Raw genomic sequence first — 17,735 nt, forward strand, 5'->3', positions numbered from 1 at the left:
TAGTGAACAGTATTGTGCCTCTGTCTGCAGCATATATATGATACGACTAAATACATTCCTGTCAGTTGGAGATTTATTCCATGTGTCATTGTTGTATGCTGCGGCTGGCAGCCGAGTGAGAGGGCATTCCTGCCGAGAGATTCAAAGCTCCCTCGCGCGCCAGAATTACACGCTACGCTCAAACTTTTTGTGCGAATATGTATCACAGGGGTCAGAATCGTAATTTCTACTGCTCCCGTCATATTTTATTCCGATCATTTCCATGCTCCTTTAATGCTCTAGCATTAGAGTCCTCGGTACGCAAGAATCGCGGCTAGGTATATCTGTAGCCACGGCGTGGCGCGCATGCGCGGCGAGTGGAAAGGGAATGAGAAAAGCAGTGGGCACGTGGCGAGCGCGGCGACGGACGTGGGCAACTGGCAGTGCAGCCAGTACAGGCTCCAACAGCTCCCCATAGAGCCCATAGTTTGAAATAATTCACACAACACTGGGCACACGACCAATGAGAGTGCAACGTTATAGAAATTATGCAATGCCAGTTGGCCAATCAGGAGCCTTAACTTTGGCTGACCTTTGGACCGGTTCTGGCTACCATCGACTTCTACCCCAGGCAACACACGACGGGCCGATGTCTGTAGCAAGTTGGGCCCGTCGGCCCAACATATTCCCGACACTGCCAACTTGTGACCGATATACGACAGAAGTTGGGAATGTCGGCTCGATGTTGACCCCAAAAAGGCGACATCACGCCGACAATGCCGACCTGCGGCAGATATCCCGGTGAAGTTGGCAATGTCGGCTCGATGTTGACCGAAACAAGCGACATGCAACCGACAATGCCAACTTGCAGCAGATATCCCGCTGGAGTTGGCAATGTCGGCTCGATGTTGACCGAAACAAGCGACATGCAACCGACAATGCCAACTTGCAGCAGATATCCTGCTGAAGTTGGCAATGTCAGCTCGATGTTGATCGAAACCAGCTACACGTAGCCGTCAATGCCAACTTGCAGCGGATATCCCGCTGATGTTGGCAATGCCGGCTTGATGTTGACCGAAACCAGCGATATGCAACCGACAATGCCAACTTGCAGGAGATATCCCGCTGAAGTTGGCAACGTCGCCTCGATGTTTATCGAAACCAGCTACATGTAGCCGACAATGCCAACTTGCATCAGATATCGCACCGAAGTTGGCATGTCGGCTCAATGTCACCAGAACCAGCAAGATTGCAACTTGCGACCGCCGTCCCACAGAAATTGGCAATGTTCGCTTGATGTTGACCAAAAAGTTATATTCACGTATCAAGCTCAAGCAACTAGATGCTCCAGACTATGGGACATAGGTCGGCGAATTCACTCATGATGTCCATCACCGACATCATTCACCATCACATCACTCAGAATGATGTGATGTTGAGTGATGGGCAATGATGTTACGTGATGTTGAGTGAAGTTGAATGATGGGCAATGATGTTATGTGATGTTGTGTTTGATGTTGAAGGATGGGCAGTGATGTGATGTGATGTTGAGTTTGATGTTGAATGATGGGTAATGATGTGATGTGAATATGAATTTTTTGTTGAATTATGAGCAATGATGTGATGGTGACAGTAATGTTGAGTGACGGCCAATGATTTGATGCTGAGTTTGATGTTGACTTATGTGCGAAGATGAGATATTGAATTTTAAGACCCTGCGATGGGTTTTTCGAGTTGAAATCTGCGGTTTAGGGTGTGGTGTTGACATTAGTCGTGGGTGGGTGGATGGGTGCATACAACTGCCCATAGAAGTAAGCATTGCAAGTATGCATGAGTAGACATGAATATGGTACCCCATTTCCAGCGTACCTGTTCTCGTGCCCTGTGATAATCTCAGCTTAACGGTAGTGGCGGGAAGGTTTTAGTTGTTTGTGTGACCTTGCTGCTTGTGGGTGGGAGGGAGAGGAGAGTTTGCAGTTCACCGTTTTGTTCAGGCTTTGGAGTCGGGGTCTCGGTCGTTTGGGCGGAGCTACACTTTGATGAATAAGAGCAGGGGAGGTGGGCTGACCTTGGCGCGCTCGCGTTCTTAGTTTTGCGTCGCCTCAGAGCAGGTGTGGTGTTTGGGGATGGCTCCAGCATTAAGAGCGGCGGGCTGTTAATCTGATGTGTCATCATGTGTGGAAGGGGAAGGGCTTGCCGTTCAGCCTTGTATTTAGAGTTGGGGACTCTGTGGTGCTGCACTTGGATGTCATCCGTAAAAAAATGAAGATTGACCTTGGCATTCTCGCGTTGTTTGGTTTGCATCGCTTCAGAACAGGTGCGTTGTGGAGGTTGGTTCCAGAGCATAAACAAGCGGCGCGTTATCAATCGGTTATGAAAATCAGTCCCTTGGCACTCCTTCCTTTTCTTTTTATTACTGCTGGCAATGAAGCATTCCTGGTGTCTGGGCGAATGAGCGGCTACATGGAAAAATGGGACGGGTATTGTGCAGTATGAACTCGGGGAAAGTCACTGTCACGTGAACAAAATGACAGCATCAATTGCCCAACATCGTTTTGGGCAACCAAAGCATACCACGCTTCCGCCTTGTGATTTTTTTTCGCAATTTTTTGCAAACGCAGAATCCAAGCATAAATGAAAAATTGTCCAAGGGAATGTGGCATGAAACTGGGTTGCATAATTTTGGCGCGTACTCTGCACAGCCGGCAACCCAGTATATTATGCTAAACAGCTTCGGGACGCAGCCCCAATGTTTCATTTCACACAAGTTTGTCTTTGTGGTTTCGTTGTCCGAACTTGTCTTTTGTTTCTGAGTACGACGGTCAAAATAGTTTTCTGTCAGGAACAGCCTAACAGGTTTAGTACAGAATAGGAAACAAAGTAACGACTGTGATGGTCCGCGGTATGGTCGGTGACTGTATTGGACACGTCAATTAAGTCACTGCAAGAGAGACGACTCACATAAAAGAAAATACCTGTAGAACGATTGGGCCTCACGTACAGTGTGCTCTCACGCCTGGACATTTATACACTTCGTGGCAATGGAATCGGTATATGGACATTTCGAACTGCCGAAACCGTTGTCCGGCCTGACCTTTCGAGCGCCGTCGAGTTTTTGATACACTCCGGTTCTGGAATAGGATCACAGATCACTACGACGATCCCAAAGGAACTGCGTATGGGTGCCCGCGTTTCTTCCAGGTTTAGCATACAGCGTGACTCACATGATATTCACGTTATTCGGCCCGCGTCGTATAGACGACATCAAACCAAACCAACGATGCTTCAAGCCGAGAAAGCCCTTTGGTGTCAGAGCTCAGAGGGAAAGCAGGCCCGCGTACCGCCGAACTAGCGGATGCACGAAACATGCCGCCAAAGAGGGTTCGCGCCGGTTGAAGACGACTGTGAGCGGTTGAATGCAGAACCCAGTGCAGTGCTGCGTGGATGGGAAGCGGACTGGAGAGACGTGTCGGCCGTTTCAGCAATCACGGCTGCCCATGGGCGTTCCCAGGATTTTTTTGCAGGGGGGAGGGGGAAAGTGCCAGAGGAGGCAAGCGTGCTACCGCATACCACCACTTATTCTGGAGGCGGATGTTGCGGACTGTGCGGGTGCTCAGAGGTTCTTATTATGACATCTGAAAATAATCATTACGCCTTATGTCTAAAGTAGAAAGTAAAAAATGGGCACGTATGTGCACTGGTGCGACCAGGTGCTCCAGGACGCTTGACGTGTGAAAGCATAAATGATTTAGAAGGTTATTTCAGCACGTGGTGTCCTTGAGGTAGTTCGGCAGTGCACACAGCGCAGCGAAAATCCACAAGACAAGGCCTATTCCATTACCTGTTGCAAAAGGATGCCACCGTGTTCACACATTCAGCTGGGAGATTCAGTGATACATGAACAGCGACCCATCGATAATCAAAAAAGGAGTGCTCATAAATATGCACTAAAAACTCTGCAGAAGTATGCATGCAACTATGCACCCCAAAATATGCATTAAAAATTGTTAATGTAAGTATTGTTTTTCGTCGTTTTTGGTGTGAAGGTATACAACAAAGAAGGCATGCACCACAGACATCGTCTGCTTTTTGCACCGTACCACAGTGCATATTGAATAATAATTGGGAGTAAATTTACGCGCATCGTAAGTTAGCCCATTTGTGTGAAGCGATGCTGCACGTACAGCATGGTAGGGCTACTGATAATTTCGACCACCCGGGGTACTTTAGACGTGCCAAAGCAATCTTTAACACACCGGTGCTGGAAGCAATGTTTATCGCTCCCACATTGCTACCATTCTCGGCCAGGATTGAACCCGCGATCATGAGCTCAGCAAGTGAACACGTTACCAACAGAGCAACTGAGGCCCGCAGTGCAGATTGAAATGCGAACGCGGTAATTTTCCTAACTGTATACAGAAAGCGAAGAAGCAGAGTATGGCCCACCAGACTCAGGGCCGGGTCCCATAGCTTTAGGCGAGCAGCAGCAGCAAAGCAGCAGCGGTTCGGCAGCAGCAACATGGCAACATGGCAGCTGAGAAGTTTTCTGCTGCGGCGGCTCTGCTGGTAGAGGCGTCCCATAGCTTCGTTTTGAATTAGCAGCAGCAGCGGCGTGGGAGGTCCAAAACGTGTTGGCAACTATGGCATTGTTTACGTTTCGAACATTCCGAAGGCGTACGCAGTAGCTAAGCCACACACGTAGGAATGCAATTCTAGGTGAAAGGATGATATGAGTGGGATATATTACGTAACTGTAGCTCACAAGTGGACTGTGAAATTATTGTGGGGGTGGTCCGAGCCTCATATTATCTAATTGGCTCTTCGTTGATATGTAGGAAGTATCGTGACATTCAATGTAGGTACGTCCTTTCGCACTGCTGTGCAGTATGTGCTGCTGTTGTACGGAGACTCTTCTACAGGATTTTGTCGTATTAATATCGCCTCGTTGCTATGATTCCATATTTTCATTTATTGTGACTGTCAAATGCGTACGTTGCTGTTAGTGAAATAAAGCTGTCTAACGAAAACAAAGTCCTCTTCTGCTAGTCATCACTAGTTTCTGCCTGTTTTCATAAGGTAAAGAGTTCATCGTCTATCTCTACCGAACCTTTTTGTAGCCTGAACATTGTCTATCTCTATCGAACCCTTTTCAAGAGTCGACCCTCACAAGACATGTGGTCGGTATGGTTTTCACACAGCACGGACGCGAACGTAATTTGCTTGTACGTTACCAGGTCACGGGTTTTGAAGTACGTTCCAGAAAACAAATGAATATGTTAGCTACAACTCTGGTACACAACATATGTATCACGGAGGTTCGGTCGAACACTTTATTGAACTTTATGAACCGAGTTATGTCCTGAAAGCGCACTTCACGCAGTCCCGATGATTGAACACTCTCCAAACTACTGGCAATCACAAGCGTGTCCAGGTTTTCAGAAACAAATCACACAACGAATAGACACAAACCTTCTGCCGTCACTCTACGCCCTGCTAACCCTAAACACCGTCGAACGAAAACAATACCAACACTCCTCATGATTGGCTTGTGAGACCGGCCGCTCAGGCTGAAGAGCAACAGGACAGCACAGCAACCAAAAATTCGGATACGGGAGCAGCAGGGAATTTCTGCAGCTCGGCATCGCTGCTGCTCTCGCCCAGTGCTATGAGACCGCTCGTGTCGCTGCAGCTCTGCTGCTCCGCTGCTGTTGCTCTGCTGCTGCTGCTCAAATCGAGGCTATGGGACCCAGCCTTCAGACCCCATGCTGCTTACACCAGTGCATCTAGAAATACAGCAAGACATCCACACACGCACGCGCGCGCACACACACAAATGCAATTGGAGCAGATGACAATATCTCAAAAATACGCGCTGTGCGAGTATTTTTCGTATATGCCGTAACGTACGAAACATTCATTTATACGCACTATAGAATCCACTAATCGGCTCCGAACCATGACCAAACGTGCTTCTATCGTAGAGATACGACACTACATCGACAGAGAGAGAGAGAGAGAAAACAAAGATGCATTTGCCTGAAAATCCGCTGTTTCACTGCTAGATATTTGCAATGCACCCCCAGTTCAAACAACCCAGTTTAAATGTCCCAGTTGAAGCAGCAGCACGTCGAAACCTCTCGACTGGGAAAAAAAAGTCATACATAGCAACCATGATTTCGTGTCATAATCGGGATTGAATTGAGGCCAAGTGCCGGGTAACGGTCGTCTTCTGCTCGGTGTCCTTCGTTGTTATCACAAATATACTTCCCTCCGCGCGATATGTTATCTGAAGGTTTCGTTTTACGCTTGGCAACCGTATGCATCAGACGCAAAGGACGACTTAGGTGCCGATAAAAAAGATAAAAATCAACAACACGTCGTTAAAGCACAGTCGCACAACGCTACGGCATTCGCTTGACGCACATCTACAGAGGACATCACGAAATTTAGGCCTCGTTTTGGAACTGATTGTTAAATGGATGACATCACTCGTGACGACTTTCTGGAACGCAGCGTCCGAAGATAGTCATGTAATTCCGTACCTGGACCACTCGATTTTTGTAAAAGAAAGACAAGCATGCAAGGCAAGAATGAAGTCTGAATGCCTTGTGGAACGTGTAAAAAATAAATTTTATCGCACATTGCTTCATGATGATCCGCCATGTGTACTCAGGAGGGAAGGCAGCACAACCTCATGCACGCACCACCTAGAGCGTTGGGGGGGGGGGGGGGAGGGATCTGTGGACCTGGACCAACCTGACTGAGGTATGCTAACCTAACCTGAGGTTCGCTACATGACAGTCTTCCACATGTATACCGTATTTAACTTCCAAACGTGATTGTAGCACGGAACTACACTGGAAGACAGAAAAAAAAAAAAAAAACTCCACAAGCCCTAAGTTACATCAGAGTAATTTACCTTTGCAGTGACACGTTTGGCACAGAGATTCTTTGAAACATCCTTGAAAGAAAATGCTACACTGAGGCCCAACAGAGCTTGAACTGTGGCTCGTTCTTGCTGGAACCCATTCCTTCGAAGTAGGGGACGACATACTCAGCTTTGCTGCTGTTCACGTGGAATGATACCTATAATACCTATAGCTCTCTTCTGTCTTTCGTCGTCTTCTCCTTCTTAAAACATTGTGGTCCACTATTCTCGTTCTTTTGATGCTTCACTAAAAACGTTTGCACTACACTCGACTCGATTGGGAAAAGTGCCATTTGTGTGCACCACGAGTTCCCAAAATATGCTGGGCTGTACCCCATGAACTAGTACAAACAGTGCGAACTCCCGCATTCGATTCAACGGAAGTGCTGACATTTGCAGTACAGTGGACCATTCGATTGGGAAAATGTGTCGTGGGTGTGCAGCACAAGTCCACAAAATATGCTGGGCTGTACCCCATGAACTAGTGCAAACAGTGCCAACCCCCTAATTCGATTAAACGGGAGTGCAGACATTTGCAGTACACTCGACCATTCGATTGGGAAAAGTGCCGTGGGTGTGGAGCACGAATTCACAAAATATACTGGGCTGTACCGCATGAACTAGACAAAACAGTGCGAACTCCCGTATTCGATTCAACGGAAGTGCTGACATTTGCAGTACAGTGGACCATTCGAATAGGAAAAGTGCGGTGGGTGTGCAGCACGAGTTCACAAAATATGCGGGGCTGTCACCTCTTGAACTACAGGTTTTCCCGTCGATTTTAGTCCAAGTGCCAACTGAAGTAGTCCAGGTGCAATCTGAAATAATCCAAGCGCTATTCAACTTATTCGGTGCGCCATCTGAAAAAATCCAGATGCTATTCAATTTAATCCGGGTGCCATCTGAATTTATCCATGGTGTTTAAGCACTATAACCGTGTGCTCACTCGCGGACATCTTTGTGGAGTACTTTAGTGGAAGAAAAAGTAAAAAAGAAACTGCTGATGGAACTGAAGTTGTGCCGCGTCTTATGTGGAACATTCGCACGTCGCTGAGATATTGGGAGCTGGAGCGGAAATATAGCAAACGACGTCACTGGTGCTGTCGTCTGCTACACAATATCTTCTAACTTAACTGTTGGATATTCCGCGGAGTTAGAAGAGCGCAAACCCAAGGAGCACACAATATTGGGCCCATATTGGCTGGTCATTGGCGATACGGGTCCAATATGGGACCCGTTACGCCAAGATTTTTCCCATATTGGCTGAAAATGGGCAATATGGGCCCCATATTGCCCAGTTTGGGCCAACATTGGGAAAATACTGGCAATATGGGCCCCATATTGTCCACTTTGAGCCAATATTGGGAAAATCCTGGCGATATGGGCCCCGTATTGCTGCGTACACCCCATATTGACTGAAAAAACTGAAATTGGTATACGTACTCGTGTTGCACAAATACCCAAGCTGCACGGCAAGATTTAACGTTGAAGCGTGTGAAATACCCAATTCAGTACATCGTTACATCCAACAACTTCCCGCAGATGATACACAAAACGGTCAACGTACTTGGCAATCCCAATGTAACGTTCGCTAGGATTCGACAACTCAACATTCCACGTTCTGGAAATAGCCGCCATCTTCCTTCGCGATGCCAATTAGTGATGGGCGATACTATCGAAACATTCGATACTATCGATAGTTTTGGACTATCGACTGTCCAACTATCGAGTGAACCGGAATTTCGATAGTATCGCGATAGTTTTCCAGACTATCGATAGTGTCGTGACTGGACTTCACCGAGCTTCACGTCGCTTGAGCCATGCCAATCCAGCACATCTTCTCAATTCGCGTTTCGCTCCAGCACACTATCAATAGTTTATTGAGTTCGAGTTTTATGTGTTTACCAATTCACCCCAAAATATTCACTCCAAATTTAACATTTTAGCTTGCTTCTTTTGAAAACTAAACATTCTGCGAAATTTACGTTTCGCTGCTGCAAACTACCAACAGTTTATCATGAGAGAACTCATGTTCTGAGGGTGGAACAACATAGAAAGCCTCAAATTGCCTAAGAAATTAACGATGAAAGATGGAAGTCACTTAAAATATTAACCAGGCTGTAGGACTCGAACCCACATCTTCTGGATTACCGGTCCAGGGCTATACCAATCCCTGTGCCCTGGACCGCTAATCCACAAGATGTGAGTTAGAGTCCTACAGCTGGCTAACCTTTTCAGTGACTTCCATCTTTCACCATTACCAATAGTTTGTTCACTAAAAATTTAAATTTTAGCATGTTTGTTTTGAAGACGATATCATCTGAATTCGCGTTTCGCTCCTGCAATCTATCAATTGTTTACCCGATCCGAAATTAAATTTAAGTGTTGCTCCAGCGAACAATCAACAGCTTCTTCACTCCAAATTAAAAATTTGAGCAGGTTTCTTTTGACAACTAAACTTTCTGAATTCGCGTTTCGCTCCTGCAAAGTATCTATAGTTTATTCACTCTAGGTTTATAATTTCAGCATGTTTCTTTTGAAAGAGAAACATTCTGAATTCGCGTTTCGCCCCTGCAAACTTTTAATAGTTCGCTCACTGCAAGTTTAAAATGTTAGCATCTTTCTTTCAAAACGAAACCTTCTGAATTCGATTTTCGCTCCTGCAAGCTATCAATAGTTTGTTCGATTCAAATTTAAAATTTGAGAAGGTTTCTTTTGAAAACGAAACTTCCTGGATTCGCGTCTTGCTCCTGCAAACTCTCAATACTTTGTTCACTACGCTTCGCTCATGCAAACTATCGACAGTTTAGTCACACGCAATTTAAAAGAGGAACATATTTTCATCGGAAACAAAACCTTCTGAATTCTCGTTTTTCGCATGCAGTTCGACCATCGACTGTCGAGTTTCGCTCTTGATTGGTTGTTACCTCTCGGGGGGGGGGGGGGGGGGGGGGAAGGAAAAAGAAAGAAAGAAATATGATTATGGGGAAATAAATTATCAAGTTAATGAAATATGAAATATCCGAGTATTATACATATACAATGCTATAAGGGGGCCCTTCTGAGGAGGAATTAGTGGTCGTTAATTGTCACAAACCCGTATTACCATGACAGTAACATAAAGTAATGATAGTCTGACAGCGTACGCTACTGCTCTGATTAATGTTAGCCAAACGCATAGCGCACAACAATCCACGACATCTTTTTTTCTGCTTTGTTGGTTTAAGCAGAACAGAGGCTCCAGTCTGTTTTTCGGAACAGCTCCTCTGTTTTATATAATCGGTTTTTTCATGCTAACGGTCCGAAACTATCTAAAAATATCAATACAGTGCAACTATAAATAAAGGCATTTGATTAGATGATAATACATCTTGGAGCAGTCACTTCTACATTTTTGCTGCAAGCGGGTTTAGACTGTGTCCAACTTACTATCGATAGCTTTGAGCAAAATTATCGATAGTTAAATGAGTAGTCGTCTCAACTATCGATAGTACTATCGATAGTGTTTGGATGACTATCGCCCATCACTAATGCCAATGCCAATCGGTCGAGCCGACTGAGGGCGATCGGTTTGTGAGCGAAATCACGCGTCCTACAGCTAATGCGCATGCGCGACAGCTCGAACGGATGTTTCATTGGGCTAAAATGTCGCTGGTTGCTGTAATGATAACGGAATTGCGGCAGGTCAAGTAAAAAACATAATGTGTGATAGGAAGGGATGGCTCTTCTGTAAAGTTAGATGCTTTTAAGCTGCTCCAAGCAGTGTGAATTGCTCTGGCGTATGTCCGCCACCGTTACGAAAGTGTTTCGCTCCTTTGTAGTCTCGGAACGGGTTGGAAATTTTTAGTTCACTGAATATTGCGATCCCAATGAAGGCTTCTGAGGGATCTTGGCAGGACATTTTAAAAAGTCCTGCTCGGTGCCTGTGTGCTCCAGGTGTGGGGAGGTAGGTCATGCTACCTGTGAGAAACCCTGCCGTAGGTGTGGGGGAGACCATGCTGCTAAGTCATGCTCGGTGAAAACCTGGGCGTCCCGTGTGGTGGGCATTCCAAATGCCTCGGAGACCGGTGGTGCTGGGTCTGCACCAGCAGAGAGTGCGCCTTCTGCGGATGTAGTGTCGGAGGTCGCGGGTTCTGTGGCATTGGAGCCTGCAGCTGTTGTCGCTCCTAACACAGTGCATGGGGTGGAGGCAGGGGTGTCCTCCGTAGTTTCCGTGCCGCTTCCGAGCGACTCAAGTGAGGATGAGTGTGACCATGACAACTGTGATGCAGTCGTCATGGTAGGGGGCGAGAAGGTGCCTCGGGGAGAGCCTGCTGTAGATGATGGTCGCTGGTTCCCGAGCGACGTATCTCTTTCGAGTGACGACGAAGCGTGGGGTAAAAATGATGGTGACATTGACATGGAGGCAGAGGCGTCAGCTGTTGTCTCAGAGGAAGCAACATTCGTGTAATGGTAGTTTTTGTGAGGGCATTATTTCAAATTATGGCACTTTCTGTGGCTACGCTGAATTGTAGGGGTTTTTCTCGCTGTACTAAGCAACTTTCAGTTTTACAGTGGGCTTCTAGTCATTCCATTGATATCCTTTTGCTGCAGGAAACTCATTTTCTTTCAGCAAGGGCTGTCAGGAATTTAGAGGCAGACCATCATGTTAAGGTGTTTTTTAGTCATGGCTCACCTCGTCGGTCAGGAGTTGGCATTATAATTTTTCCATCTTGTCGCGGCGTGGTAAAGTGGTTTGATCGCGATTGGGATGGTCGCGTTATTTCGGTTGAGTTGGACCTAGCGGGCACAGTTCTCAGAATTGTGAACTTGTACGCTCCGGTGCGCCGGGGTGACCGTTCGGAATTTTTTAGGGGACTCGATTATTTCCTGGTGGGTAACCCAAACCTTGTGATTGCGAAGGACTTTAATTGCACTATTGACGGTCATGGGAGTGGAAGCAGGCCTGTAAACCAGGGCCTGTTGCAATTAGTTGGCGGCCTAGGACTCATAGATGCATGTTCGCACATAAATCCTGGAGTTTACCAGTACACGTGGTGCAATGCTCAGGGTGCACATAGCCGACTTGACCGTTTGTACGTTTCTCCTTGTTTGGGTAGCCATGTTTTGAAATGCGATGTGCTTCCCTCTGGAGATCTTTCTGACCATGAGGGTGTGCGTCTCTCGCTCACTGGGTTGCGAGGTTCTCGCTCCGGATCCGGCTGTTGGAGGCTTTGTGCCGAGCTACTGCGAGACGCAGAAATTCGTAACGACGTCAAAGCGTTCCTTGTTGATCGCTGCGCTGACACTTTAGTCTCACCGGAATGGTGGGAAGAGACCAAACTAGGAGCCGCGAGACTTTTTCGTCAATGGAGAGCTAGGCGTGCAAGGGAGAGCCGGGAGGAATTTGTGCACCTCCGGCAAGTGCTGTCTATTTTGCGCCATCCTGGGTCGCGAGGCCCAGGCAATGATCAAGCCATACAGGACGTGCTAGGGAGGCTAGCCTCTCTGAGGTTACGTTTCTGGGACCAGTTTGCGGCAGCACAGACTGTCGAGCGCTGGTCGCGAGAAGCATATTGCTCTCGCCTTTTATTTGGCCGTTACCTCCGTCGGCCTCCCAGTGTCATCGAGCAACTTGTTGCAACCGACGGTTCGGTTCAGGACCACCCTGATGGAGTTCGATCACTGCTGCGTGATCATTTTATGGCGCTTTTTGACTCCGTGCAGCCTGCCGACGTCGAGGGTCGAGCGTTTTTGCCGGACGCACGACGTATCGAGCTCAGTGCAGCTCCGTTCTCTGTGGACGAATATACTGCTGCCGTCAAAGCTCTTCACGCAGGAAAGTCTCCCGGTTCCGATGGCCTCCCAGCTGAATTCTATAAATGCTTCTGGTCCACTCTTCGGAGGCCTTTGACAGTTCTGCTGAATCAGTGCTTGGCACGACGTCTCCTCTGTCCGTCCATGCGTGAGAGCATTGTCACCTTGTTGTGCAAGGATGCTTCCAAAAAACAAGACCCAAATGCCTATCGCCCTGTTTCACTGCTTAATACTGACTACAAAATTTTATCAAAAGCGATTTTGCAGCGCATCTCTCCAGTTCTTGGTACAGTCATTCCTCCATTCCAGGCCTGTGCTGTCCCTGAGCGGTCCATCACGCTTCATACGCAGGCTTTAAGAGACGCCTTGTACTGGGCACATAGTCGGCGGCGACCTTGTGTTTTAGTGTCGTTTGACCAAAGGAAGGCCTTTGATCGTGTGCTTCACGAATACATGTACCGTGTGTTGGAGGCGAATGGGTTTGATCGCGAGATCATATCGTGGTTCCGAGCACTGTATGCTGGTGCGTCAGCTTCCATTGGTGTCAATGGGGGTACCTCTACTAACTTCCCCATAAAGGTGGGTGTCCGCCAGGGCTGCCCCCTGTCACCGGCACTGTATGCCCTAGTGTTTGGCCCGCTTTTAGAGTCCCTCGCCTCCTCGGTTGCATCCCGGATGCTTGCCCTTCCGGGCACATCTGCATTACCGCTTTTTGCGTATGCGGACGACCTGTCTCTCATCCTGACCGACGAGGAGGCTATCGGGAATGTTCTCCAGGTAATTGAAAGCTACGGTAGGGTTTCTAATGCACGGATCAATAGAGATAAAAGCGCACTACTTTTCGGCAACCTCATCCCGTCGTGCTCCGCACCCTTTGGTATTCCTGTGAAGAATGCCGTGCGCGTTCTTGGGTATGATTTCCTGCCTTCAGGAATATCTCCCAGCACCTGGGCACGTGTCCATATGCGTAGTATTCCTGTGCTCCGGGACTTGAAAGAGCTTGTACTCCCCATTACCTGCAGAGCGCGCCTTGCTGCGTCTTGGTTTCTGAGTAAATATTGGTATTTAGCCAATATCTCCATCCCTCCGCGGACTACTCTTCAGGCCGCTACACGTGCGGCGTTTCAGTTTATCTGGGGCGGTTCAGTAGAATGGGTATCGAGAGGTCGTATGTATCGGCCTCGCGTAGATGGCGGCCTTTTGGTGCCCGATTTCAAATTGAAGTGCCTTGCCTTAGGTCTGCGCGCGATCTTTCAGGGTCTCCTAGAGCAGCGGCATCCTGCTCAGGGTCTACTAACTTTTCTGTTAGGACCCGACATTCGTTTTTTTTCTCAGCTGACACACACTCGCCCGCGCTCAGAGTCCGTGGCTCCCCACCTGAAGGCATACGTTGTGGCAATGCGCAGCCTGCGAGCTTCTTTCCCTGATGATGACGTAACATCATGGCCCGTGCGGCGCCTTTACATGGCACTTCTTGCGCTTAATCGGCCACCCCCGAACTCGGCGCCTATTCAGCGCCACATAGCGTGGCATACGACCACTGCTGGCTGGTTGGACGCCCGGCGGGCCAGTCTTCAGTGGCGCCTAGCGCATGACGTCTTGCCGCTGCGTGAACGTTTTTCCCGTTTTGGTGTAACGTCACCCGGCTGTCCCTTCTGCGAGTACAGGGAGTCAGCAGAACATGCTTTCAGTTTATGTTTGTTGCCGGGTGCCCTGTGGCATCGTGTAGCAGGCCTCTATAGCCTGACGGATGTTGAGTGGAGCACAGTTCGTGGTCTGTACCCCCTCCCTGTCTCGCTGCGGGATAGGCGGCATTTTGTGCTCTTGGTGGTCGAAATCAACTACCAAGTGTGGATTTCACGCTGTCGACGAGTGCACGCGCAGGAGAGCCGCAGTGTGCAGGAGGTGATTCGGCTAGTTAACGCCGGTATTCGCAAAGTTCTTTGCAGGGAGCGTGCGGTGCTTGGAGCAGTTGAGCTTCACCGTCGCTGGATGACCTCTGACATCCTCTTCAGGGTGAACAATGGCAAGTTCCATGTTAATCTATGAGATGTCCACATCCTCGTGTTGTTCTCCCACTTGCAGCTTTCCAGTGTCATGGACTGTTGCATGGCGAAACGGACACGTATAGCAATCTCTGACCAGCCTTAGTCGCTGGGTGAGAGTTGGTATTCAGAATGTTGTTCGAGTCTATTTGAGATGCTGCAGGAAGCCTGCCCCTGTGGCCGGCCTTCCATTTGATGCCAATACACTCTCTGAGGGATCTTTGAGGGACATTCGTTCTTTTTCTCTCCTGACCCACACTCGCCCGCGCTCAGAGTGCGTGGCTCCCCACCTGAAGGCATATGTTGTGGCAATGCGCAGCCTGCGAGCTTCTTTTCCTGATGATGACATAACATCATGGCATGTGCGGCGCCTTTACATGGCACTTCTTGCACCTAATCGGCCACCCCCGAACTCGACGCGTATTTAGCGCCACATAGCGTGGCGTACGACCACTGCTGGCTGGCTGGACGCCCGTCGGACCAGTCTACAGTGGCGCCTAGCGCATGAAGTCTTGCCGCTGCGTGAGCGTTTTTCCCGTATTGCTATAACGTCACCCGGCTGTCCCTTCTGCGAGTACAGGGAGTCAGCAGAACATGCTTTCAGTTTATGTTTGTTGCCGGGTGCCCTGTGGCATCGTGTAGCAGGCCTCTATAGCCTGACGGATGTTCAGTGGAGTACAGTTCGTGGGCTGTACCCCCTCCTTGTCTCGCAGCGGGATAGGCGGCATTTTGTGCTCTTGGTGGTCGAAATCAACTACCAAGTGTGGATTTCACGCTGTCGACGAGTGCACGCGCAGCAGAGCCACAGCGTGCAGGAGGTGATTCGGCTATTTAACACCGGTATTCGCAAAGTTCTTTGCAGGGAGCGTGCGGTGCTTAGAGCAGTTGAGTTTCACCGTCGCTGGATGACCTCTGACATCCTCTTTAGGGTGGACAATGGCAAGTTCCATGTTAACTTACGAGGTGTCCACATCCTCGTGTTGTTCTACCACTTGCAGCTTTCCAGTGTCATGGACTGTTGCATGGCGAAACGGACACGTATAGCAATCTCTGAACAGCCTTAGTCCCTGGGCGAGATTTGGTACTCAGAATGTTGTTCGAGTCTATTTGAGATGCTACAGGAAGCCTGCCCCTGTGGCCGGCCTTCCATTTGATGCCAATACACTCTGAGGGATCTTTTGCATTGGCAGTTCTGTGGGACTGCCTGCCTAGCATTAGTTGATCCTGCTCTTCGTTTTTAGGGCGAGAGCAGTACTATTTTTGAAATGTGATGTAGGCAAGCTTTCGCTTGTCCCATCCTACAGTTGGCAATACGACTGCTTGTGTCCTTCAGCAAGACGTGCGTAGTTTTTCGTTTTTTGTTTTTTTTGTTTTTTGGCGATGCCGTGTTTTTTTCTGTGTTTTTTTGCAATCATGTGCAACGTGGATCAATTAGATCCGCAGAAATAAAAAAGCAAAAATCAGAGAAAAGTATTATCAGTGGTGAATATTATGCAGGTTAATGCTTTATTATTACACAGACTCCCCGTTGGTGTTATCACAGAAATATTGGCAATATTGGCGCAAAACGGGCTTGCAATATGGGCAGCCCATATTGGTCCAATATGGAGCCTGGTTGCACTCCCCATATTGGTCCAACATTGGCAGCCCACATTGGGCCAATATTGGACCAATATTGGTGTGCTGCTTGGGAAGGCATGACTCACGTAGCAGACGACACCACTGGTGCTCTCGTCTGCTACAGAATATCTTCTGACTGAACTGTAGGATATTCCACGCGGCTAGACGAACATGAGAAGCCACCACTCACATTGCACACGACACCACTGGTGCTCTCGTCTGCCACAGAATATCTTCTGACTGAACTTCAGGATATTCCACGCGGTTAGAAGAACATGAGAAGCCACAACTCACATTGCAGACGACAGCACTGGTGCTGTCGTCTGCTACAGAATATCTTCTGACTGAACTGCAGGATATTTCGCGCGGTTTGCAGAACGCGAAAAGGCATAATGCTCATAGCAGACGACACCAGTGTTCCTGTCGTCTGCGAAGGAATATCTTATGACTCTGCCGTAGAATATTCTCTGCGGTTTGAAGATCACGGAAAGAGTTCCCGCTTAGTCACAAGATATCGTAGCAGGCGACGGGATCAATGGTGTCATCTGCTATATGAGCCATGCATTTTGTGCTCTTCTATCCATGTGGAATATCTTGCAGCTCAGTGAGAAGACGTTCTGTAGCAGACGACAGTACCAGTGCTGTCGTCTGCTATATGGGAGTCATGCCTTTCGTGCTCTTCTGACCGAGTCGAATATCTTGCAGCACAGTCAGAAGATATTCTGTAGCAGACGACCTGACCAATGGCGTCGTTTGCTATGCTTATGCTTTAACAATCGATATCTCGGCGCCGTGCGAATGTTCAACGTAAGACGCAGCAGAATTTAAGTCCTGTCAGCAGCTTTTTCCTTTTCCTTCCACTACATGTCCGTACAATATTCTGCGGGGATGTCCCTCGTGTGAGTACACGGTTATAGTGCTTAGAAACACCATGGATCAATTCAGATGGCACACGGATAAAATTAAATGGCATTTGGATTTTTTCAGATGGCGCCCGGATTAAATTGAGTGGCGCTCGGATTATTTCAGATGGCACCCGGACTAATTCAGATGGCACTTGGACTAAAATAGAAGGGAAAACCTGTAGTGCAAACAGTGCGAAATCCCGGTTTCGATTCAACGGAAGCGCAGACATTTACAGTACATTCGACCATTTCATTGGGAAAAGTGCTGTGGGTGTACAGCACGAGTTCACAAAATATGCATCCCATGAACTACAGCAAACATGCGAGCTCCTGCATTCGATTCAACGGAAGTGCTGATATTTGCAGCACAGTGGACCATTCGATTGGGAAATGTGCCTTGGGAGTGAAGCACGATCGAGTTCACAAAAAATACTCTATGTGGTGAGCAGTTGTGGTGCATAG

This window comes from Ornithodoros turicata, chromosome 4 (assembly GCF_037126465.1).
Source record: "Ornithodoros turicata isolate Travis chromosome 4, ASM3712646v1, whole genome shotgun sequence".
Classification (NCBI taxonomy): Eukaryota; Metazoa; Arthropoda; class Arachnida; order Ixodida; family Argasidae; genus Ornithodoros; species Ornithodoros turicata.